General features: G+C 38.6%; 1 pseudogene; it reads left to right on the top strand.

Annotated features, from left to right (window-relative positions):
* LOC139745244 (uncharacterized) overlaps window positions 1–25,053 on the top strand; it is a 314,489-nt pseudogene that overhangs the window by 183,004 nt on the left and 106,432 nt on the right.

The following is a 25,053-nucleotide window of genomic DNA, read 5'->3' as shown; positions in this document are numbered from 1 at the left end:
TATCATCTTGCAGATGAGGGGTTGAATTATTGATGATCAGAAGATGAGGGATAGGGCATTAACCTCATGGCCTGGGTTCAGTATTGTACTTGTCCACTGATATTCTTTCAGTGTTGTTGTTAGTTTGTTTTTTTCCCCGATGCTACCGAATGATGGTGCAAGTGTTGTATTATATCCAGTGTAAGGGGAGCCCCTTGAATCTGAGATAAGTCATGTTCAGTAACGTGCTGGCCAAATTCAGAATGGTGATGGGAATATTGTCGGCCAGCAGCCGGCCAGGGAAATGAGACAGGTAAGTAGATGGATGAAAAATGCATGGGGTTGCGGCTCAATGGGGCATCAATGATGGATGGCAAACTACCAGCCAATAACAATGTTTACTGGTCAGATCTGCTGCCGAACTTGCATCTGTGAAACGCAGAAGAACAAATTGGAATAGCAGGTTATGCAAAATGTCACTGTATATGTGACCGTGCATCACAAAACCGTCAATAAGTCGCACGCACTGATTTTATGTTAGGACTCAAAGTAGGCGCAGTGTGTCAACCTAGTCAATATTTAGTTTGATATATTTTCTGAAAGAGCAATTCTTCTTCTACATAACTCTAAAATTTTGGATCATTAAACAACTTGGAAATTGATTTTTTTTGCAGTTTTTCTAGAACCAATTTTCTTTTTAATAGAATTGTGTGATTAGGTATGTCTTAGATGTCTCTGTGCATTCTTTGAAAACCCTTGGCACACTCTCCATTTTGAACTGTGATAACTTTTGAAAAGGTAATGCTAGTGCTGTGAAAGTTAGTATTAGTCATGAATAGAATGTTTTAATGGAGCGTGCAAAATTTCAGCTTTATCCGAATAATCTCTTCATCGTGGATATACAGAGTTTATATCCTGTTTTTTGTCCCATTCATCGCAAAGAGCACAGTTTGGTGAGATTAGGCACTTTAATTGACCCTATACTTCAAAGCCTCTTTTTCTCAGTACACACTTTGACAGAGTGTGTATTCTTTCCTCTTTTTTTTTTAAATAATGGAAAAGTCCATTTGGTTTGAGTTATACATCATTTTAACCATTTGAAGACTACACCCAAGTGTACTTGGGCAGGTGTCTATGGGAAATAAATGTTGTAGCAAAATCAGCTGGTCCTCAACGGGTTAAAGCTTAGAGTCTGCTCTTTCAGAATCTGCCTGTTACTAAAAATCCACATTTGGCAACTTAGTGGTGGTTTCGTGATGCAGGGTCACATATACTCTGAAATCTGAGGCACATTTGTAATTTCAGTGGCTGTATAATCTTTTTTTCCCCTGCAATTGATGGATTTATGCACTTAAGAAAGTCCAATGCGACAGCTTGGATATTAACACACATATAGCAGAAACCAATGAACATTTTCTTGACTACATGTACAAAGCTCATGTCCAAATGCTCAAACTTGTGATTTTCACCTTATGGACAGTGTCACAAATGCAATGCCCAAAATTGAATGAAACTATGGACAATTTCCATCAGAGTGCTTTTGACTGTTACAGGGTGTAAAAATACATTTGCGTACATGTAGATCCTTTTTTTTTTTACATTCCAATAATTTCTTTCTCAATAAACAAGTGATTCTTACTTGAAATGTCAATATAACAGCCATTGCCTCTTCTGAAAGAAACAAGAAATGCTTCTATTTTTATCTTTCTCCCTATTAGCTGGGAATAGACAATCCACACTCCCTCTGATGAAGCCTCTGTTTGTTTTCATTGTCTCATGAATTTCTGGAGTTTCCTGAAAAGGCAGTGAACTCCAGGATGTCGTTGCCATGGTAGCGGATTGTGAGAATTTCTTTTCCACCTAGTTTCCCTGAGAGACCCGATTAGGATGGTGAAAACGGATGGGAAGTGAGATCAAATTGTCCACAAATGTGCTGAAACGCAAAGTCATTTTACTCCGATTTTGTCTAGCATTACTGTAAATCTGAAAGTGTGACAATATTAAAAATGAAATGGGACAATGATCAGGCAGTTGATTGATATAATTAAATACGACCGCATTTTCATTGCTTTGTTGTCATTAGCCAAGATGCATTATCATTCTATGTATCATACTTAGTATTGTATTAATCACATTTTTCTTGCCGCAGGTTTTGTCGTCAAAAAGGAGGCTGTTGTTTGATACACCATAACAGTGATAGTTTGCGCCCATAAAAATGGTGCATTTCTCCATCAGAATATTGTAATAGTATGCTTTGGTAACATACAACATTCTACGAGTGAAATGTAGTCACCTGAAATGCGCACGTGTATTAGGCAGTACAAGTATTAAAATGACAATTCTAGACCAGTGAAAAAATTTACAAGTTTTGAAAATTTGAAAATTAAATCAAAATCTCATCAAATTTGGGGAGGTTAAGATATAATGCAATATTGCTAAGTTTCACAAAAACAGTTCTTGAGCAGTCTATATGCTAATAATGCAAATTTATATTAAGCTAATGTAGAACTAACTCTAAATGAAGTCAAAATAAAATATCATTTTAGAGATTATAAGTGTAAGCATATTTCCGTCAGCTCTGTTTTTTTTTTATTAACTTCGTCTGAACTTTGTATTCCAATTGATACAGAGATGTGGTTAGTACACCAGCAAATACGATGTTTTCTGACAGAGATTGTAAAAGCTGAACTGATCAGTCAAAAGTGTTTGTTTTGTTGTTGTTGTTGTTTCTTTCCACCAAGAAATTGTCTGTGGTGGAAATTGTGGGCTGTTTTGTCTGTTCTCTGGAGACTCAAAGCAAGTGGTGATTAATCAGTGGATGTAAAGAAAGATTCAATAACATCTTGTTATTTGTGGCTCTCTCTGCCATTTAAGGGTAGTTACGGTGGTCCCTAGAATTTGTCTTTATCCCCACTCCCCCCTGGAGAGAGATGAATTACCTCCTCAGACAAATACCACGCCTCCGTATCATCCCTGATGCAAGCACCAATTCTTACTATCTCCCTCTGTAGGACAACATTCTTTTTTTTCCTTTTTACTCCCTTGATGATCCCTCCATAGGTGAGATAAAAGATCCTTTTTCACCTGATTTTGATGGCTTTGCTCATTCTGAGAAGGTATTTTGTGGATAAAAGGTCCAATTCTTCAACAGTTTTTTTTTTTTGGAGCATCGTTACGGGTCGTGTCTGGCACGCCTCGTCAGATGAAGTCAGCCAGCGACTGATATGGGTAAGCTCCAATTTAAGCCCATGTTGGGTGTCATGTGACCTTGAGCTTGACTGATGTGTGCAGTCCGACAGCGAACATAGCCGCATCAATTCTCCATGACAACGAATGTTTTGAGCCGGGCTGGAGTCTGCAGTCCACGTTTAGGCGAAAGAAGCTCAGAAGAAACCAACGGAATCGATATTTTCTATTTCGCAGTCTGTCCTTTGTAGCTCCAAACTGTTTTATATCCTGTGTTCAATTTTGTGCTTTTTAAAGGGGAATTCCAGACTAGTTAAGTAATAGGTCTGAAAAAAAGAGTAAAATATGACATGTAAGCACAATAATGAAAATTTGATCAAAATTGAATTAAAAGTAAGTTATGAAATTTCAAACATCTACTAATTTTGTTTATGAGCAGGTGATATGAATATGTAAATGAGTGAGCTGACAATGTCATCACCTCAGAATTTTCCATTGATTGTATTCCAAAAATTGGCAACAAATAATACTTCTGGTCTAGAAGTATAAAACATTATGTTGTTCCAGGTTGAATAACTTCAAAATAATAATCCTTCAGGTATATCAGGATTTTAAACTGTTGCATAATAGTGTTTGATTTTAAAAAAAAATGGAAATTTCATGATTTTATGTGCATGCTGTATGGCAACTTGTGAGGGCATGACATCATCAATTCACTATTTGCATGTTCATATTGACTGTGCAAGAACTGTTTTGAGAAAAATGAGTGAAGCTTCACAATTTGATAGCTTTGTTGATTTTCATCCGATTTTAATCAAACTTTCATTGTTGTGCTTTTAAGATTTTACTCTTTTTAGACAAACTTTTTAGACAAACTTTTATTTGTCCCAGTTTTTCCCCTTAACCAATATCTGCCTGTCACTTAGTGCAGTTAATAAGCTGTTGGAGCCACAGGCTATTTTACACACATTCTCTCAATCGAGCTCTCTCAACTTCAAATTGATGTCACTGACACTAATAAAAAAGAAGAGTATGGAAAACTGTATATATCATTTGAAAGAAAAAATAATGATCTTCAATATAAGATAAAATCAGAGTGCTCTGATGAATTGTGAGATGTCACATAATACAGAGATTTACATACAAAATATACATTTAATAATATTGTTACATCAGTTAGTGAGTAAAAACCACGTAAGAAAAATATAAGTAGTCTTTATACATGAGGAAGTCATCACTTTTGAAACCCTCATGATGTAAGCTTTCCAATGGTATATGATATGAAGGGAATAATGAGTACAAATATGAAGAAATGTTAAATGGAAACTGATAGCTGTTGACTAGTGTGGTCTAATTCATAAACATATGGATAAACGTATGGGTGAGACTACAGTAAAGACTATCCATACATTATTGTTTTTTATAAAATGGGTTCAAGAATGTAGCCAATTGGAAGCGCTGAAATGAGTCACGTGTGCGTGCATTATTTTCTTCAGGTAAGCACTAAGAAGAGTCTCTCTTCCACCTCCCTGGCCTGACGTACGTCACAATGTTTTACACTAGCAGTGCGCACTCAATCAGTTGTTACAAGTGCGTCACGCGCTACTATACGCGCTGTCAATCCTGTAAACAACTTCTAGTTCGGGCCGCGGGCTGCCACAACAGCCGGCGGCCTTTCTTGTGCATAACAGTACGTGGCGTACGTATACTCTTATACGTACGTACAGTACTAGGTGAGTGTGCGGGATTTCCGAGTGCGACGTGCGTAAATGTTTGGGACGAACATCTTCGGACATCTTGACTTTTGAGCGAGTGCTACATGTAGCTGACTGGTATTGACCCACAAAGGTACGTGAATAATGCTGTTAGTTTTCGACCCATTTTATAAAACTAATGATGCACAGGATTATTTCGTGGCGTTAGTGAAGGTGCGGCTCACTCTCGAGTATTGACAACGGTTGCAAACATGCACTCGGCTGCGCCTCGTGCATGTCGCACCATTGTCAATACTCTCGAGCGCGCCGCACCTTCACTAACACACTCTATCCTGTGCATCATTAGTATAATCTCCCATAGATGTAGACTTATTCCATGAGCTTTAGACTTCAAAAGTGATTGCCAGTCCAAACAACTGTGACAGAAAGCGAGCCAATGGACTGGGATGTTAGGTCAGAGTTTATATACTTTAAAAAGCTCCGTAGATTATGTCAGCATCCAAATTATTTCTGCAACATTTTATCCTGTAGATCAGTGATTACAGCATTCACGGGAACTACAGTATATCTCATAGATCGGCAGACCTGGGCCCGATTTCATAAAAGATGTTAGGATAGCAACTCTTGCTGGAATGGCAACTTCCAATAGCAACAGCCAATCAGAAACCCATATTCTTGCCATTACTACGACAACTGCCATTTGAGCAAGAGTTGCTATCATATCAACCTTTTATGACATGGGGCCCTGGTGAAGATTAGTCTCCTATATACTCTGGCAGGTTTCTATGGGGAATCTGTGTTATAACCAAACAGGTAAAAGACAGCATATATATTCTCAGCATTTAGAGGCAGAAGGTGGTTAACTAACTTTTGAACGGATTGTTCAATTCTCCTCAAACCCTAACTGATGTGTTCTACTAATATTGCTGCATTCACTCAATCTGCATGTATATGAAGATGGACTTGTCCTTTAAGGTTGGGCAGATTACTGATGTTGATAAAAAAACTTGGCAAGTTAAGCTATGTTTGTAAGCATGTAAAGGGTAGGAGATGTAAAGAATAGAGGACCTATTTCAACCAGCTGGTTTCCTGATGCTCCGGATTTTGATCATGATTGGCAGTGACTGTCAATCAGTCAATCAATCAATCAATCAATCAATTGATTTGTTGTATTTGTGATGCACTGCCATCTTCCCTTGCTCCCTTAATGAGGTAAGCTGCCAATTAGAGTGGCATATGGACAATAGTTCTCATAACTGTCATTGAGGTCAGGGACATGATTGGATAATCATCACCAAAGTTGCAGGAGTACATGTATGTAGCTGCAGCTCAGAAGGGAATGGAATATAAATGAATACACTCACGCACACGCACACACACAAAGACACCATGTTTATTTCCTTCTTTGCTTACGAAATTGTATTGTGTCTGCACTCATATTTGAAAGAATGCTCAGATTTAGAACAAAGGATGTATTTTTGGTCAGCCAAGTGTCAAAACAGTCCAATTAGCTGCCAAAGGGCATGTAGGGAGGGATTTAATGCAATTATTGTGGAAGAAGGGGAAAACAGAGTTTCATGTTGGACACACAACAAAAGAGGCTGGTCATACCGGTCGATGTAAACATCACCTCACCACAGAGAGAGCGGAGGGGAAGGGAGGAGGAGGAGGGGAAGGGAGGAGGAGAAGGGAGGAGGAGGAGGAAGAGGAAGAAGTGGAGGAGAAAGAGAAGAATAACAGGTGGTGGAAATTTTACCTGTCCTCCTGATCTCATGGGATGGTGTTCTCTCTGTTCACCATGTAGCGGGCAGGGAGGAGTGAGATTCTAGACATGTCTCACAAAACAAGACAAGGCTGGAAAAAGGAATGGTAGAGGAGGAGCTGCAAATGTGATGATGAGGTTGAGATGGTGCCTTGGAAAAAGAAGAGGGGGAAAAAATGAACACAGGTCTGCCTTGTGCTGCCTCTCTCTGTCCAGCAATGTGATATGGCACGAATTATTGAAATTTAAGCATGCTGGTTTCGGAATCACTGGGTGAAAAAGCTGTTGGCGTTAGCAGAAGGAGTGTGATGGGTGGTGGGGGGGGGGGGGGTGAGACCTGCCTCATTAGAGATGACCTATGGCTGCCATTTCGTAATCTCCGACACCTGTCCCTCCACATGAAACAGGAGACCAGAGTGAGCTAGGATTGGTCAACATCTGAGATGATCCCTGCAGGTTGACCTTGATGAGGAATAAAAGATGTCTGGGATAGGTCAAGAATTAATCATCCTTGACTCCTTCGGCCATGCATGAAGGCCGGGTCTGCATCCGAGCATCGCCATGGTAATCAAAACTCTCGCGAGATAGAGAGCAAAAAAAACTGCACGTCATGCTTAGATGAAAAATTATTCGTTGAGATGTAGAGGATAGACCGTAACATTTCAACTTCACATTTCGCATTTCATGTCCAATCTACCCCTTATATTCTTCAAGGAAATGAGTCCCAAGAAAGTGTGAGAAGTGTTGATTTTGTCCTGTCAGTAAAAATGTAAAGATTATTGTGTTTGAATGACCTCAAGGATAGATGTCAACATTCAAGACTTTCTGTGGTTAAAAAACAGAATCAGAGCCGATGTTGGACTGGTGAAAAGGGGGGAATGAACTTGTATGGTGAATGACAGATGTGTTAGGTTTTCCATGTAAGTCTAACTCAGACAAACTGTGGCATCTCTCCTGAAACTAAATCAAATCCATGAACTGTCCAATTTTAAAGCACAAGCTTCTGTCTGAGCGGAAACCTTTGTCCTGCCGCATTTTTGTGCAAGAGAGATAAATGAGGATGAAATGGATGCCCGAGAAATGTCTGCCATCTATAGTGGAGAAGAGAAAGCGGAGACATATGTATGTCTATGTTTACATATATATTAATGTTGAGAGGCAGTGTTTGTGCAGCCAAAAGGAAAAGGAAGAGAAGAAAAAAATTGGAAACATGGAGATATATGAATATGGGAATATGAATATACAGGGTCAGGGAAGATTGGCTGCAGGAAGATACAGAGAGATGTAGAAACATAGAGACATATGAATATATGTGGGGGGGGGGGGGAGAAAAAGAGAGTTAGTGCTGCTAAAGGAAGATGAAATGAGGAATATATATATATATATATATATATATATATATATATATATATATAGAAACTTGTACATTTTATATGAAAAGTCAAAGCAAGGAAAGAGGCAAGCGTGCACCATTCTGTGTCATGCCTAACTTCAATAACTAGTTTGAAAGGTACCAGACTCAGAACTTGGTAGACTGAGGGTCACTAACCTTTTGGCATGTGTGTCTGCCTTTACCTGTGCCGAAGCATCAATTTGTCAACTACAATTTACATGCATTCCTTGTCTTCCAGATATAGATCCTGCGAGCGTGCAGACTGTTGTGTCATTCACCCCCATCCCAACCCCTGTCCCACAACTATCCCACCCCCATCATACCCCTATCCTATTCCGATGCACTGAGGAAAATTCAGACGTGCTGGTTTGCCTGCTTGAACTTGATTGGGTGTGTATGTGTTTATGGTGGTGGTGTTGGTGTGTGGTGGGGGTGGGGAACCCGTTTACAATTTGCTCATGAGAAATTGCTCAAATAAGTTTTTCGACACTGCTTATTGGAAGTTTGGAGAGACGAAAGTGGGTAATGGTAAAGCTGCCTTGCGCAGTACTAGATTCTCTGAATGGGTTTGGATACAATCGAACTGTTGCTCCTTTCTAAACTTGTAAGCGACTGCAGCTTGTTTTTCATGATCTCCAATTTCACGGGGGATTCTGGCTCCCTTTCTCCCTTTCTCCGCTTACTCTCTCCTACCTCCTGTCTTACTGGTCCGTTCATCTCGGATTCCCAAGCGATGTCCCACATTATGGAGGCCAAGGTGTGGGGTCGGGGATGGTCGTTGGCTGATCTTTTTTGCGGCAGCCCTAATGCCACCCTCATCTGGAATTAAATGTTGGTCTCGCTTTGCACCATGACTCGGGCCCACCTTGATCTTGAATTACGGGTTCCCCCCCCCCCCCCCCCTCAGAGCATCATCCCGACTCTTACCTTTCTCTTCCTTTCTGAGGGTTGCTTCTTTCTGTTCTGTTTTATAAGTGCTCTGGCATGTCCATACATGCATGGACTAAAACCACCTATGCCAAGCTAGCAGATTTAGATATGAACATATTGTGTGTACGTATATCAAAATAGTGATTACAAAATTTGGTCTTCGTTTTGTACCATTTGGGATTGGGTGTGATGATGCTCAAAGCTGCAGTGAAACAAGATACGGTGTAATACGTAATTCAACCCCTTCCTAGCAAGACAGCTAGATTCATCGGTCTAGGACATTACCTTGAGGAAAATTGATGTGGCATTTCGAAGCAAGCCCTCCTAAAGGTGAATGAATGCAAAGAACATCGTTACATTGATGGCTGTAAAGATCTTTTGTCTTTTTTTTTTCAAGCCCTTAACTCATTTAAGAGAATTGCCTTCTCTACCCTGAGAGGGGTTTTCATAGGCTGCTGAGGGATTTTACATGAACAAGGTAGACATTTGTAATTGTGTTTCTGGACATTCCAAGCTAAGTTGGGGTTATTTTCTGTATAAGTTTGAATACAAACTTAATCACATGTCCCCAGGACATGTTTTTTTAAATCACATTTGGCCGGTCACTCTCTCGCTCTCTCTCTTTCTTTTGTTTTGCTCAGAACTAGGTGTAAGTGTGAATGGTTTGATCTTGACAATGCAATATAAGAAGTTAAACTTTATTTTCATTTCACTGCCATCATGGTGTGTTGTTCGTGTGCATAAGTGCTCTTCTGTGTAATTGTGTTGAGGGTTGCACAGTTCTATTCATCTATTATTGTTATTATATATATATATATATATATATATATATATATATATATGACTTTTTTTTTTTTTGGGGGGGGGGGAACGGGACATGATGTCAGTTATGCTCCTTGAATATGGAATGTACCCTGTAATCAGTGGTTGGTATAGATACAGAGTTTTATCTGTTAATGTTTAGTCACTCTTAACATGCTTAGTAACACAGTTTAAAATGCATTGCAGGAAACATGAATGCAAACAAGTTTCTTTGCAAGTGTGAAAGCCCTGACTGGCTTACAATTTCAGCGGTTGTTCTCTTCTGAATCCTTGCCAAGTTCCTTTCAAGCCTTGCTGTGCAGTGCTATTGTTTGCAAGATGTCATTCCAAATGTCCTGCAGTAATGTGCTGATGGGGGTTTGATCCCCAAACCTTCTTTGTTCAGTGCTCACTCACTGTGATGTGATGCCGTGTTTCCCAATTTTTGTGAGTCATTACTCTCTATGTTTTGCTATCATCACTTCAGTGGTTTCATATTGTGTTTCAATTATCACATCTATATGTTAGGAATCAGTTTGTTTAATTTTTGTATTTGGCAGCAAATCATAAAGAAGTGTAAATAGTCTGAATATTAAACATCTTACATCGTAAACTTCTGTAGACACCATATTTCATTTCCAATGTGAGCATTAGCTTTATTCAGATGTTCAGTATTATCTTAGAGGTGTGTAGGCACTCATGCGATTTGATCCTTGTCATTCACTACACATAGAGAGGGTTGGAGTAGTGTTACGGCAGGCAGCATTTAGTCTGGAATTGTCCATTACCCTCAATGCTGATTGTAACCTTCGGGGTAGGCAGCAGGTATTGGAAAGAAGAGATAGTTTTACGGCATAATCAAATAATGCCTCTACCTCGCAGTGTTCCTCCGTCTCAGGTATGCTTTCTTGCCATTGTCCAAGATCCTTACTTTGTGTTTCTATTTGTTACAGACTTGTCTTCTTCTTTTTTTTTAATTCCTCTAAAACGGAGACAAGGTGATACTGTCATAGTTTCAACAGTTTTTAAGTTGGATTGGATGGATTTCTCACTTCAGACAAGCTGTCCTTGCCTATTGAATTGTCTTGAGCACCTAATTTAAAGAAAGCTGTGTGGGGTTTGTTTTATGCTTATTTTTTGACAACAGACACAAATAGCTGAGCATCTGTCAAGGCTTTTATCTAGTCACTGCATAGTCAAGTAATCTATATAAATGGTCTACAGATCCTTGAGAATGATCCTTCAAGAGAAATTCTACTACAAAGTCAAAGTTTATCATTTTTGATATTCTTTTTTTTTTTACTTCAGATTTTCATAGTCATATTAAAAGTAGTCAGCACATTTTGTATATCTTGATGAAGTGAAAATTCGTGTCAGAGTATTCAAGTGCCTTTTTAACTTTAGCTTTGGTATCTAGTGCCATAGGTGTAATTTGATAGGTTTTCTGCTGCTTTATCTTACGCCGCTCTCATTATTTGCATGTATGCCCCAAACTGGTCACTAAATCTTGGCTGTAATTTGAAATTCTTGTTTGGAAACTCCTTAACCCGTTGAGGACAAGTCCCGAGTATACTCGGGTAGGTGTCTACAGGAAATGTGTGTTGTAGCAAAATCAGTCCTTCCTCAACGGGTTGATGGTGTGACTTTCTTGAGAGTGATATATTCCTGAAGGCAAGTACCAAGTCCTCCTACTTCCACTATTGTCCCTGTTGCTATGGAAACCCATCAGTCTGTCATTGGAAGTTTCATTGCATTCTTCATCTCCATGTGTCTCACCATCTTATGTTTTGGATCTTTACACGGTTCATTCTTGACATACTTTCACCAATAAATGTTAGTGTTGATTGCCAGGAATGCAATAAAGACATGTGCTGAAAAAAGATGGAATCATAGAATGTGGTGACAAGACAAGAAATGCTTGCAGAAATTTTATAAATTCGAAGAAATTAGTCCATTGTTTTCTTTCCATTTTCCATTTTCATTTGATTTTTAGTTCTGCGCTTATTCCGAAACAGGTTCAAAAATGTATCATAAATCTTGATTTAAGAGTTGCTTGTTTTGAGCAATTTTTTTTTTTTTTTTGCTTGCTATAAGTCATATTGCAAAGATATATTTATATGTTTTAACATTTCCTACTGTAGATCTAGTATGACTGCCAACATTCATTTTTCTGTTGGTGATGTTTATTCACTGTTGAGCACAAGAGTTCTATAGCAGCAACTTTTTAAATTGTTTACTGTGGAAATTCAAACAAAAGACTTTAATTGTATCTTCTATATGGAATAGAATTTCTCTCTTTATTACACAAGCACGAAGAAAGAAAGAGAGAATATGGCTGGCATATCAGTAATCCAAATACAGCAGATGATATTTGTTTATTTTTTTTAAGTGCTGCCCAGAGTTATGGGGATAATCCTACTTGACTGTGAAGTCAAATATGCAGATGTTATTGATTTCACGGCTCGTGCTGTAAACCTTCTACAAGTTTGTGCACACTCCCATCCCATCCTCTTCCAAACCAGTAATTATGTCTCACTCTAGTTGATACTAGTTGGGAAAGTTTGATCAGGAGTAATTTTCTAAGCTGTCTGGTGGAGTGGGTCCTTCTTTCCTGTTGCTGGAAGCTGATGATTACTTTGGCCTTTATATGACCTAAAGTTTGAAGCTTTCCGCACTAAAATTCATCAGAGTCCGTCTCACGCTGACCCAGTTTTCTTGTAGCCGTAAGATTCCATGCTCAACAAAGTGTTTTCTCGTACCGGACCGGTGTTTGATCACTTCATACAATCGTTGTTCCTGCTAATTCGATATGTGCTTAGGCTTCTTGTATTACGCCTGCATTTCATGAATTTGTTGGTCTAGATCGGGTGTGATAAGGTTTTAGCCTGGCGACTTCTTCGCTGGCCAAAATTGAGATGCTGCCCACTCCCTCTGTGATGTCCTGCATCCGTTCTGGCATTTTCCGCCAGCGGTAGGAACAGGAAAGCGGCATTTCGATGCAGGACCAGTTTCTTTATCTGTTTTAATAGATATTCAGTTTGTGCAAGTATGACCTTTATCATCCTAATATCAGCTTATGTAAGATTTTTTTTTGTTGTTGGTTAAACTGAAGATCCTTCTCTGGATTTACTTAATGGGCATTCATGGAACATTAAGTGGAACAACCTAGCTAATGTATCCCAGAATATCTCTTTGTAGAGAAAAAGCTTTTTTTTCTGAGTGGCAAAAGATTATTCTGGTTCCGGAGAACATGTTTCATTCGTATCTACTCTTACTGTGAGGTCAGATTTTCGGTGTTAAATGTTGCTAAATTTAGAAGACAAGCAAGCAGCCATTTGCCCATCCCAACTCACAATTTACCATGGGACCCACAGTGTGAAAGGATCTGTGATTCGTATTTCTTGTGATAATTTCAAAGTTGCAGTGTAGCGTGAGATAGAATTTCTTTCATCCATATCAAAAGTTGTTTTGCTGGAGATAACATCAGACATGAATAACATGACAAAATTTACCAGTCGGGCCAGCATGATATGCTCTAAACTGGGGTCTTACAAGCTGTGTCAATTATGGGGAACAGCTAGGAACCTGCAAGTGATTGACTTCATGAATTTGAAGTTAGGAACCTGTAATCCCAAAACCCCTTGGAAGGGTGTGGCCCAGATGGTTTGGTGGTCAGGTGGTATGGTCCCCTGACTACACCCTGTGGAATACCCTCCTTCCATGCAAGAGTCTCTCTTCTCATCTACTCCCAATATTTAAATTTCTCTTGCCCCCCCCCCCCTGTCTGTCTTTGTGGAAGACCTTGAGATGGACATAGTGGAATGTAATTTCCTCTAAATTAATACTAACCATGATATCATTACCAGATATAGTGTAAGCTGCTGTTCAACCGTTGTCTTTACATCATATTTTATAGTTGGAAGTGCTTTAACCTGCCATCACAGGTTTATTTCATAAATGTAGTCTACTGCAAAAGTGGATAATTTTTCCTGCTCTGCTGAGTAATATGAATTTCACGTTTCTAATTCCGTGGAATCAAGACTTAGCATAGTGGTACATGATGCAAGCAAAAATATTTGTTTGCTCTTATTTTGCACAAAATTCACAAAATGAACCAAAATTTCCATACCGTGAAAATTTCCACTGTTACAGTATCATATTACTGTAGCTGTGTGAGAAGTTTTATAATCCATCAAATACTACTATCATTCGTTTCTGTTATTTGTGCATTTTTAAAGATATACATTCATAGATATTTCCTCAGAGCATCATGGTAAGAAAAGAACCCTTTTTTATTCCTTTTTATTCCTTCCCCAAGAAATATGCCGTATTGATGAGATCACAATATTTCGAGTGTATATGATATTACAGAATATCGACAATCTCAGCATGTCTGTAGTCATATAAAGCTACTGCATCTATAATAATTTCCATATGGAACTTTCTCTCACAAATTGATGTGTTAGCTTTGTTAAGTGACTCGATTGGTTTGCCATTAGTACTCCTTTTTGTGTTTTACAGGTTTTTTTTTTTGCTGATTGTAGAATAGTTTTCCCTTGAGTTCCTGTCACATCTTATTTTCAGTGGAAATTGTAAATGATTGGAATGTTAATAGGATAATTTTTCCACTTCATTTTTGTTTTAAAACATATGTGTCTAATTTGTAATGACTCTTTTCTGTATTCCTTATTAAAGCAATGCTAGATAGACAGATATATATCGTTAAAATCAAATTGCTATAAAATATGCATCAAGTTGATTGTAAAAATATATGAATTAAGTGAAAAGAGAGAAGAAAGTTGATGCGAATCTTCACTAAAAATGAATAAAATGAAATATGGCATAACATCTGCAACTTCAAAGAGGTAAAAGGCACTCATACTGCTTTATTGCCAATTAAATTTAAACTCTTGTAGACTATCAGAGAAAGTCTGTTATTGATGTTTTGATTAAGGCCCCCCCCCCCCCCCTGAAAAAGGACAGGCAAAGGATCCTATATTATGCAAATTAAACTAAAAAAAAAATGCATATTTCATAGATTATCTCTTAGGTCTTCATAGAAATAGGGTGATGAAACTTATTTACGGTTGGAGTTTATGTTAATTTGTTGCTGTTTTACCTCATCATTTTGGCAATGCCGAACATTTGAGTTATAGCAAAGGCTTAAAAACCACCAAACAAATACTAGTACCCGGTGATAGAAGGATTTCTTTATAAGCATATCCTGTACAAATCTGCTGTGGTTGTACTGTCATTTTGTAATAATTTGCAAGTGTTTGGTCTTCACCCTGTAACTATAGCCGATGCAGAGCAAGCAAGAAAGCAGGTTTTTTGATACAGAGTGTCTAGACTTGAGATTGTTTGTACCCTCTTCCTCGTACCACTAAATCTTCATCAGTACCCACTTGTATCTGCCCATACATATGAATACACACACAGATACACAATGAGATAGCACAAAACAAAGATATACAGTGCTTACACACACAAATTTTACATCACATGAAATACAGTAATATGATATGAACCCCCCCCCCCCCCGAATGTTGTGAGCTATTACTCATGCAGACAGTACGTTATTTTCTGTTGCCTTCGTCTGCCATTTAGTACTATCATCACCACAAGATATTTTACTCCTACGCTGTTTTTATTATTTTTTCTCTCATTTTACCCTGTAGTGGTTGGTATTGTGCTCTATCTGTAGTAGCGATCGTAATGAAAACCCACCTACGCAGATAGTGGTCCTGTTGACTTCATATTTCTCTATTGCAGGGACTATTCACCAGCCATTGCAGGTTGCAGTTGGCTACATTCAAAATTGAGGCTGTCCCTCAAGTAAAGGAAAACAACAATAACAAAGTCACATGAAAACAAGCTTTTAAAAAGGGGGAGAAATGCGCTCAATGCTTGAAATATTCCACGAGAGAACATGTTGTGAATACGCCCTCGCCCCCTCGTTGGGGTAGAGTGTGACGCTACATCCTGACTACCACAAAAAAACTGGAGTGAAAGACAGCGTGAAAGGGGCACAGAATAGCTGGATCTATCGGCAGACCCTTTAAATGACAAGATGTTGTGTGTATGTCGGCCAAGGATCTTTGCTCTGCCCCCTTTTCCACTCCATTCAGAGAACAGAGGCCCTTGTCAGATGGATTTCATATCTTTCCCCACCATTAAGGCAGATGATATTATTACACTCATTTTAGTACGATCTGCCCAGGTAACAGCTTTAGGAATCATGTCAAATATTGCTTTGCGTGGTAGTTATTGATAGCTGCTTATCAATAGACAGGGTTTCTAGGTTCTGCATGACAGTTCAGGAGCCACTGCTGCCCTCGTCATTCGATACTGGCCCAAACATAATAGTCCCTCATTGCCATGGCGATGGAGGGATGGAGGAATCCCCCGTCAAACAGTCTGTGTATCTTTCCCCCCAAGGGTCCACGTTCTGTGGCACAAACGAAGCTCAGTCTTAACCCTCGGTCTCCTGGTGTCATCAATCCATTGATTAGCATTAGTCAGTGAGAAGGAATCATATAATCACTCCAAACCAGTGCAGCTGTGTTACAATGGCTTTTGTTCTAGATGTTGCCATTGGTTACACTGTCTACCTGAAATGCTTTGCCTGTCATGTAGTAAAGGTCAAGGTTTTGTTGTTGTCAGCTATGTTTGGATTTTTATCTATTAATTTATTAACTTCTTCTTCTTTTTTTGGGGGGGAGGGGAAGAGTTAAAATCATTCTGTACTGTCATCGACTTACTTGTACATAATGACAACAGCATTTTAAGGTACTGGTCCTGAGGAGATTAATTGAATCACAAAGATAGACCTGCAAAGGCAAGCTACATGTATGGCACCAAAAGGGTTAATGTTGTCTCACAGTCTTGGAAGTAGGCTAGACAAATTTGTGCTATCACATTATAGAACTCATACTGTTTGAAGATCGAAGTCTCTTTGTGAATTGTCGTGTATACTGTATGTAGGGTCAAAGGTCACAGGATTGCAGCAAAGTTAGTATGTTCCTCGTAACATCCGCATGTTGATTGAAAGATCAGCAGAGGTACATCCAGAGCATGATGTTGTCAATCCATTATAACCTAATAAACAACATTTTAAGTTGAATTTCATGAAAGACCGATACTTTAAAATTTGTGAATTGCTTGGTGGAAGACAGACACACAAAAGAAGGGAAGGTTGTTTCTTTTTTTATCCTACCTGCCTAGAAACATACATCGTGTAGCTACAGTAGGCAAGGGTAATATATTTATTTTTAGATGCTATCGCTATGTTACATTAATTTGGTATCAGATATGAAAATTTAGGTCAGGGAATTCTGCAGAATTTATGATCATTAAATGCTTCAAGCATGTCTTTGTCACTGCACCAAAGATTATGTAAATATTTGCTGCAGGGATACTAAAAATGATAGCGACTGTCATAAATTCCACCATCTGTCCAAAAGTTTTGCAGTACCCTGGTTTGTGTCTGTGTAAGTTACGTGTAGGTAAATTCAACTGACTTGCAATGGTGGAATCATCATAAACTCATAGTGATGAGGTCAAAGGTTATAGCTATGTACTTAAGAGAGGAAGACGGAAAGAGAGAGAGGCAGAAAAAAATTGGATTAGAGTAACCCTTGGAAGACTAGTCATGAGTATACTCGGGCAGGTGTCTATGGGAAATGCGTGTTGTAGCAAAATCAGTCCTTCCTCAACAGGTTAAGGAGCCTTGTTTCCGACACCAGGCAGTACCAGTAGTACTTTTGGGCAAGGCACCTTATCTTCATGGCCTCATTCCTTACAGGCTCTGCAAGCTGTACGTCTTGCTCCAAGGTTGCATGCTTGTAGGTCATTGCATTGCACTCTTTCACCTTTGTGTGACAACCAAATTTGAATGGTTAGATGGCTCAAGGCTCACAGGGTACATCACATTACTGTTGTCAAATCATTTGACAGCTACCAAGTAGCATCAGACCCTTTCTGTCTGTAAGTGATCACAAAGATGCCCATAACTTTGAAAGTTAAAAATTGGACATTTCAAGGAATGTTTAAATTTCACGAACTACATAGCCTGCAGCTATGTTTAGCTAAAATCTCAAACACGCTATTTCTGATACGGTATGCAATGTTCAATGTCGACTTGATGCACATTGGGAGCGTTTGTGAAATTGAGGCTTTTCCACGTAATGAAAGAATCTTTACTGGATTCTCCTCCGTCATTCTGATTCCCATGTGATGAATAGTTTGTTCCTCTAATTTCTCATTTATGCAGGCATATTTTTCCACGCTCTGATTCTGTCTATTTCCACAGTTGACGCTATCCGTTTCCCCACTAGAGCGCTTTAGGCTGTAAAACTTCAATGACCTGATAAATCTTGCTCTCTCTTTCTCTCTCACCCTCCTTACCTCCCCCCCCCCCCCCCAAAAAAAAAAAAAAAAAAAAAAAAAATTAGAAGATTATTTTGTGTGCAAGATAAATGTCTGAAAGGATTGTGTAAAGTAGTTATTATTTATGACTTCATGTATATTCACTACCTGTTAACTACAAAGTTATGCTAGATGTTATAGGTATTGAGTCCAAGGAGCCCTGAAGAAAGTCCAGCTGTACAGTCTTTTATATCAAAAGACTACTTTGTTGGTTGAGAATTATACGGGTGTTAAGTTGCCACTGTAGCCATAGTGTTTTAGGCACCTTAAAAGGATCGTATAGTTTTGGTTGAGACTTAACTTCAGGTTTTTATTATTTTTTGGTGAGATAGTGAGAAACCTCTTATGAAATATGAAAGAGCATGTAATTGCATGAGGATTTCAACGTTTATTTGAAGAAAATTCGGATTTTGAAATGGCTGAGATATCCAAAACAGAGTGATCCTAATAAAGTGTGGGACCCACATTTTAGTACGATCGTTTTGTTTTATTTTGTTTTTGGATGTTTCAGCTACTCCAAACCCGATTTTCATCAAATAAACTTTGAATACCTGTTAAAATGGTATGCTCTGTACTATTTCATAAGTGTTTTCTTGGTATCTCACAAAAAAAAAGTTAAAGCCCTATTTTCATCTCGACCAATACTGTACCATCCCTTTAATGCCCTTCTCATCTTTACCAGATGACTTATAGTTTCCATGTCGTCATTTCCCTTGAATACTTGTCCACAGTGACTTTTACAGCAAGTCAGTATTATGGATTGTTCACGTGTATCACCCAATACTGCATGTTTTTATCAGCATATGATTGATAGCATCCAAAAGCTATGAATGATGCTCTCCATACATTCCATCATATTTGATAAGATACATTGGAGATTACTGACAGTTACTACAAATGAGTTGCATATGTATGATGATGACATTGAGAGCAGTAATGGTAGTGTGAATGACCACAGTGATGATGGTGATGTTGACAAGGTTAACGATGACGGCGAGATGACGATGACGTAGAGGTCTGAACCTCAACCACATCTTTTGTTCATATCATGAGCATGTTATTGTGATTTTTGTTGATGTATAGTTCCTTTTAAACCCTTTGGCACCAAGAGCCAGTTTGCAATACCAACCTGTATACTCATCAAGGAAGCATTAAAGTTTGCTCTGAGTTTTCTAGGTTTCTAGACAAATGATTGTGTGTGTGATTTTTTTTTTTGTGTGGAGATGAGTTGCAAAAGTAAGGGAAGACAGGATTTATATGGACTGGGCAATGTAAACCACACATTCTCACATTCTTCATCCACACACACGAACATATGCACACACGATGAGATCCCGAGAGAAGCTACAGACGGTTCAAGGGCCTGAGGGTTAAAAATATCGCGTGGGATTTGCTCCTTTTCTCCCTAGTGTTCTTTGATTTTCTTCTCTTATAAACCCTTTTGTCTCTGCTTGCCCATGGAAGGGGGGCAAAAAATAGAGCAATTTGATTTGTGATACCCGTAACTTGTGTCTTCTTGGAGTACCACACCCGTAAAAAAAAGTGACAGAAAGACTTAAGTACATTTGTCTCCTGCTTCGTCCTCTGACAGGTGTTTGAGACCTTCTCCCAGAGTGACTACGATAGACGGAATGAGGACATCGATCCGGTCGCGGCCTCGGCGGAGTATGAACTGGAGAAGCGGGTTGAGAAGATGGACGTCTTCCCGGTTGACCTTGAGAAAGGTATGGTATCCTTGAGCTCTTCGCATTATCCAGTGGTTTCAGTGCTGATGAATTTTTGCCCTTTTTTGTTAGTCCTGTATTTTTTTTAATAGTTTGTCTCTACTGTCTACTTTTTTCTGCTAACTAATGTAGAACCGTTAATCGGATGATATCATTTTGTTGTCATCTTGTACATTGTATGTCACCGTTTCTGCACATCTAGTGAAAAATGTGCAAAGCTTGAGCCACAATTTTAAAACCTTTTGTATCTCCCAATTTTGTAAAATACTGCATTCATTGTTATCATTTGTATAAGATGCAAATCACGATACCCCTTGAATTAAAATCAAACATTTAAAACAAACAAATTGAAATACTCTCCTCCTCGTGTACTCTGCTGGTCTTGGCATTTTAAAGAGATTGAAATATGTGTGTTTTTTGTCATTACATGACCTGATTTTGAAAATTAAATTGTGCCGTTCCGTATATTACCACCTTACCTATGCAATCCCACTAACATCTCAAACAAGAGTTGCTAGAAAATAGTGATATTCATAAAATTCTTCTTTGTTTTAGCACAGCACATTTCCAGTTGGTAGATGTGGTTGTATATTTTGTAGCATTTCTTTTTTTCTAATTTGAAATCATATTTTGGGAGCAACTTTAGTGCCGGCACATGTCAAAACCAACCACCAAAAGTAGATTGCCCGAGAGCTGTTTGTCCCAACACAGTTTCCACATTTCCCCCCCAGTTGTTCAACATGGTTAAACTAAAAGTCCTGTTGTCATCTGAACGGAAGACGAGAGTGAGCTGAAGAAATGAAACAAGAATTGACATAGTTTTACCGAGATGAGATAAAAAGGCTTCGCTTCCAGGCACAACTTATCCAGAGTGTCCCGTCTGCCACAGCTAATTGAAATGTCAAGTCAAGGGATCATTTTCTTTAAAGAATGTTTTTCTCCATAAACTCCACTTCAAATGTCTGACTTGATGTGCAGTTAAGAGCTTTACCGTCATTGTTTACCTGTCATCTATAAAACTCTTCAACTCTTTCTTTGTTACCATCACGAGATACGAGTCATATTGTATTACTCAAAATATGCCAAGGGACCAGTCAAATATGATGTAAATGGACACAATGGATAGCTACAAATTTCATATTTGATTTAGGGGACTGTCAAAATTGGAATGAGAATGGGGGTGCTGAAATGGTTGATGTAATTTTTCCTATCTCGTGTGTCAGTACCATGTTGATATCTACTTTAGATATTTGTTATTACCTCCGCCAAGCAGGTTATCTTTTTTATCGACATTGGTTTGTTTGTTTGTCTGTCTGTTTGCGAAATAACTCCACAAGTTGTGAACAGATTTTGATGAAACTTGCAGGAAAAGTTGATAATGGCACAAGAAATGGATGAGTAAATTTTGGTTTTGGTAGTGATCCGGGAATTTTTATGAATTTTTGAAGGATTTGTTTATCCTTTAGCAAATGGTTCAATGAATTTGGGAGTTCAAGTTGCCCCTGCTTGAGGTTTATGTACATGCACTAAAGAGCATGCTCTGCTCAAGGTGCCATGCAGCATGTAGGAATAAGCTGATGAGGTAAACAAAGGCTTCTTTGTCATTGGGAAATTGGGCGATTTTATATTCAAAAGGAAAAATAACTTCATCTTAAAAAAAAAAACATACTGGAATAAAAGGCCCAATTAACCCCAGTATATCTACAGCCTTGATGATGGGAGATATGGTAGCAAGTGAAACTAACCAGATGCATTATGCATATAAAATGGGGGGGGGGGGATGGGGAGCAATAAGGAGGAAGAAGAATAAGAGAAGGAGAAGGAAGATGAAGGTGAAGAAAAGGAGGAAAAAGGAAAGGATGGAGAGGAGGAGAGTGCAGAGAGGGAGGAGGAATAGAAGGACGAACAAGGAAAGATATATTAAAAATAAGAATAAGAATAAGAACAAGAACAAGAACAAGAACAAGAACAAGAACAAGAACAAGAACAAGAACAAGAACAAGAACAAGAACAAGAACAAGAACAAGAACAAGAACAAGAACAAGAACAAGAACAAGAACAAGAACAAGAACAAGAACAAGAACAAGAACAAGAACAAGAACAAGAACAAGAACAAGAACAAGAATAGGCTGAGGATGAAAAAAATGAGAAGAGTAAGAAGAGATGTAGCATTACTTTTTAGTGTTGCTAAGGTCACAGTGACTTACTTTCTGAAGGAGAATGCTTTCCAGTCATTGGAATGACTCCAAACCTCAGACACTTCTGTCAAATCTTTCCCAGACATTAAGAAAGCAAGGACTTGCAAGTAATTTCCAAATGACCTAACACCACATTGACTTGAGGACAGCTGGCTGTGGTAAAATGTTCTTCAAGTCTGTTCATTGCCCTTCCACGAGCATCATTAGGGGGGATGTTTTTGTCCCCCCCCCCCCTCTTTTAGATACCAGGAGACATGTGGAAAGAATATTTAAAGGTAAAATATTGTTTCCATATGACTGTAGAAACTGTCAATTTTTGTTCTAAAATGAAGACATATGCATTGAAATAAATACACTGAAATTACACTGTGAAAACACACAAGTTTAGCTGGGTAAAAATGCAGATGGCAAATATTACCCCCTAATGAACACTTGAAGTGCTGCAATCTCAGAGCTTTCCCAATCGTGGCTGCTATATAATACTGTATTTCAAAATAGATTACAGTGATTACAATATATTGGACCATAGCAGTATCCATAACATAAAAGTGAATCACATGTGCTGTTGTTATAGCTGCATGCGATTCAATACTTCTGTTAGGGCATGTTTCAATTGTCACATACTTGTGAAGTTTTACCTATCCACTACTGAATAGGGAGGGCACTTTCAAGAATAAAAGTTCGGTTATGCCAACTTTTATTATGTCACACTTCTGATCTCAAATACTCCAAAACATTCATTCTGGCAAATGGCATCTGTCAGACAAGTTTCTTGCTAGACCCTTTGATGTATTGCAAGCAATTTCCAAATAGCAGAAGATGAAATTTGAGCCCTTCAGAGAACTATGCTTTAACTTTAAGGGTACTAGACCTCTTGGTGTCCCCCAATCAAGAAAAAAACTCCAGAGGTGAGGCCTTTGGAAAAATCTTGAAATGTAAAGAGAAGGCATGAATAGGATTAAGAATTTACTGGTCATAAAGACTCGGTCATCAAGACATCCAGTGTCTATGGTGATTTTTATCGTTTATTTATTTATTTATTTATTTATTTTTTTTTTGGGGGGGGGGGCAAAGAGGCCCTCACATTGGCACAGCGAAGGGTGATGCAAAGATGGATCCGATTTGATGTTCCATTTCCTGATGCGATGTTGATTTCATGCCTTGAAGAAGAAGCTGCTATAAGAGTGAGATGCACAATCAGAAAGAATTCAAAAGTCTCCCAAAAAGTCTTCATTACCTCCACCAAGGAAGGAGGTTATCTTTTATATCGGCATTGGTGTGTTTGTTTGTCTGTGTGCAAAATAACTCAAAAAGTTGTGTACGGATTTGGATGAAACTTGGGGGAAAAGTTAATAATGACACAAGGAACAGATGAATAAATTGTGAATCATGAATTTTTATGGATTGGTGGAGAATTTTTGATCTTTTTTGCAGATAGGGTCAATGAACTTAGGTGTTTAAGCTGCGTGTATTTGAGGTTTGCGTACGCGCTCTAAAGTGCGTGCTCTGCTCGGGTGAGGCACCGTGCAGCTGAAAGATGATGATAGAAACAAAGAATTTGTATATTGGAAAATTGGACGATTTTTAGCATGTGTGTATGGGTGGAAATTAGCTGCTTGGTGGAGGTCTGCGCTCTCAGAGTGCTTTTCTAGTTCTTTTTAAAGATTGTTCTTTTCTGCTTTACATCACACATCATTTTACTCTCATTTCAATTTGATCAAAATTGCAAGAACCTGTCCTGAGCATCACAATGTGATTATGAATATGTGACCCGCTACAACAAAAGGATCCTAAAGTCGCTGACGGGCGAGCCAAGCATGGCCCAGAAAAATGTTATTTTCAGGCCTTTCCTATGATCATTTAGCTTCGAAATTTCGGCAGATGATAGAAGATACATTAGACTACAAAATTATGTTAAAAACAGAAATCCTAATGTTTTGACAGATTTTGGTGATTTGACTTCAAACTCGATTTTCTCGGCTCACCCTTCAGCGACTGTAGGATCCTTTTGTTGTAGCGGGTCACATATATGTCTGTCTCTTTGAAGGGCTACGGCATGGATACCAGATAAAAACCTTTTCTCCTCAACCAAGCAAAAACTTTGTGGATTGATTAGTAGTATCCAGTAAAGAGAAACTTAAAAATGATTTGCTCTATAGATACAGAAGTCTTTTCTCATAGATGATAAAAAATCATGTAGGCTGTTATCATCATTATTTTATTTTTCTTCATGCTGTGTATGTCCATCTTGTGAGTTTGTTGAGCCGGAAGTGTCATCCTGATGTCAGGTAACACTTTCTGTGCCAGAAACTTTGAACAATGTGTGTAATGCTACGTGTTTTTTTTTTCTGTAACAGTAGGCGCTCAAAGTAAACAGAGTGTTAAGCATTTATTCCAGTGGTCAGTTGGGATGCCATGATGTCCTTCATGCTACAGCGTAAATGTCAAATGTGGGAAGCGGCGGGACTCTTGGCCAATTATGCTGAGTGCTCGGGAGTGGCCCCCTAGTAGCTAGATTAACACTTTATAAGGCCACTCCTCTCTGCACTCCTTGGCGCAGAGTGGCCAAGTCGCCCATTTGGCACCTGTTGCATTTCCACTTACCGCGGCAGTTCAGTCTGTTCAATGATTGTGAATGGAATCAGGAAGTACATTTGTATTTCCATCTCAGAGACTTGTATTGCCTTTTGAATGGAACAGCTAGACAGGAAGGCAGCCATGCCATACTAATATAAAGAGATATGATTGTCTCAAGTGAACAGGCTTTCAGAAAAGTGGTTATTCTTTTAAGTGTGTCACAAATTGATTTATCCAACTTTATCCTCATCTTTTGTTTCTGTTATTTCCCAGGGGAGGATTAACCTAGCTTTGCTGATTACACCTACGTATGTGTATTTGAGTTCATTATTGAGACTCAGTATTACAGAAGGACTTTGGT

The sequence above is a fragment of the Diadema antillarum genome, unplaced genomic scaffold, assembly GCF_040938485.1.
Source record: "Diadema antillarum isolate AM-2024a unplaced genomic scaffold, OU_Dant_1.0 seq00001244_RagTag, whole genome shotgun sequence".
NCBI lineage: Eukaryota > Metazoa > Echinodermata > Echinoidea > Diadematoida > Diadematidae > Diadema > Diadema antillarum.
Note: the sequence above shows the minus strand (reverse complement) of the source record. Positions and strands in the feature narration are given on the sequence as shown.